This window comes from Aptenodytes forsteri, unplaced genomic scaffold (assembly GCF_000699145.1).
Source record: "Aptenodytes forsteri isolate BGI_AS27 unplaced genomic scaffold, ASM69914v1 Scaffold6, whole genome shotgun sequence".
Lineage (NCBI taxonomy): Eukaryota > Metazoa > Chordata > Aves > Sphenisciformes > Spheniscidae > Aptenodytes > Aptenodytes forsteri.
The window spans coordinates 4,777,223-4,779,556 of NW_008795709.1; positions in this window are offsets into that span (position 1 = coordinate 4,777,223).

A 2,334-nucleotide genomic window follows, 5' to 3' on the forward strand; every position below is an offset into this window, starting at 1 on the left:
TAAAGATATTGAACTTTCATATAAAAAATACACACTAGAGAGCAAGGTGTATAGTAAGCATATAAAACTAAAACAAAATATAATTACTTCATATTCAGTTGAAAAGACAATTTCCAAGAGCACATTAGAGGACAAGGCTTGGAGTGATACACTTACAGAAAAACTTTCTATAAAAAACTCTTGCTGTTTTAAATTGAATTCCTCAAGACTCCAAATCTGTACTGCATTAATATCAAAGATGGTGAGATCTAATATTTCCTTCTCATAAGAATGCCCAGTGAGGGGGGGAAATCCACTTACATGTAGAAATGAATGACCTAGTGCTACTTTTTTTACCTTTATAGGCTCTTATATCTATAGAGTAAGGTATGAGTAGTTTCTTATATTACTTGGCAGTTATTGATAGCAGAATGGAAATGTGACTCCTTCTTCTTGTGCCACATATTTACTCCTTGAAAAGGTGGAGATGATGCACATCAGAATAGGAACACTGACAAATTAATTGCAGCATTGTTGTCTTAAGCAAGTAGGATGATCAACTTGGCCCTAAAGGTGCCTGAATCAGCAACTTTAATCATTGCAGTTTGAGGCAAACAATGAAATATCAGATGTTCCTATTTATATCCCGGTTAGCTAAGCATGGCTTCTTTTTTTTTCTTTTTTTTTTTTTACTATTACAAGACATTGCATCATGCAATGCCATTAATCAATTTATTAAACTCCACATTAAAAGCAGTTTGAAGTTTGGGCTTCCCAGTACTTCAGAACAGTGACCAGTAACAAGGCACTTGTTTTGAATTTCCAGAACAATTTCAATTCTTCATGCCCAATTTATACTCATTTGTTCTTGTGCCACATCGCCCTTGATATGAAATACCATTTCTCTCTTTTTGACACATTGCCTCTTGATATATCTGCAGAAGGTAATCATATCAAACCTTGCACTTAATTTTTGGCAGGCTAAAAGCCTAGTTCTTCTCTCCTATAGTATCTGTTTCTCTGTCAGATCTATAGTTCTTCGTACCTGTAGCAGGAGTGATCAGAAGGTGTGTTTGTGAAATTTGAAAGCTCTTTGAGACTTCTGTGGTGGAAGAAATGCTTCTTTCTCTCTGCAGATGGTGAGAAACCCTTGCCCAGCTTCCTTAGAGGTATCTTGTTCTCTTTGAATGCAGTGCGGGGATGCTTTGGTGCTGAGCGAAGCAGGCACACCGGCATAGTCCCACAGCAAAGAAAATCTCGTCCTCTCTTGGGTTACCTGCGATATAATATAGGACGAATTTGGATGTTCCTAATCTGGCTCAAGTGCATAGTAAAAGAGTTTAGCTTAAAAAAACACAATGCTGAGTATTCTGACTTAAAAACCTGATAGTATGGGAGTGTCCTGAGCTCTATTGATTCCTGCGTATCTGAATTGCTGAGTTACACTCTGCAGGAGAACGGATGGTTTAAAATGGAAGTAGAACAGAAGTGGTTGTAATTTGTTTCCAGGTTATTCATTCTTGTGCGGGGCATACTTCTTTTACAGTTGCAGAAACATATCAGCTGCCTTGATTTGGGTTACATTTTGGATGTTGCATTTAAGGGCTAATGTGGGTGAAAAATAAGGTCTCGGGAAGGTCTGCCAATGGAGACTGCCACTCAGTGACAGAAACACTAACAAATAAAAGCAGAACACACAGGGGAAAAAAAGGGAGCTGCTGAAAAAAATGCTTTAGGAAAGAGAGGTAGTGATCTTTAGAAAGATACCTTTGAAATAATTTTCAACGTAATTTGAACAAAACATAGAACAAACCCAATTTATGTAAATTGCGTATTATGCCACTCTGCGTGATGTGTATGTTACGATTAAGACTCTGTGGTCTCATCACTAAAGTGAAAATTTTGTCACTGATTAGAGTGAGATCAAGATTTTTTCAGTAGTCCAATCTGGACTCATTTACAGCTGCTGTGAGATAGCAGATGCTCTCATCCTTTCAGTACTCTCTAACTCTCATCTGTGAGTGTGACCAAATTAATTCTGAAGAGCACTTTGAAACTCACATGCTTATCCAGAGATTATACGTGGTGGCATTCTGGATAAATTCAATGAATACAATGCAGAATTGTTACCACATGTATAGAAAAACATTTTAAAATATTAGTAAAGAAATACATCTGAATACAATTTCCTAGGTTTAATTTTCTAAAAACTTTCAGAAATCATGCATAAAATTGAATTAAATTTTAAATTAAAATTAAACCCTTTAAAATGTTTAATTGTAAAAATTAACATTTAATAATGCATTAACAATACAATAACATTTTGTAAATGTTATTGGTGGGTTTTTTAGTTTG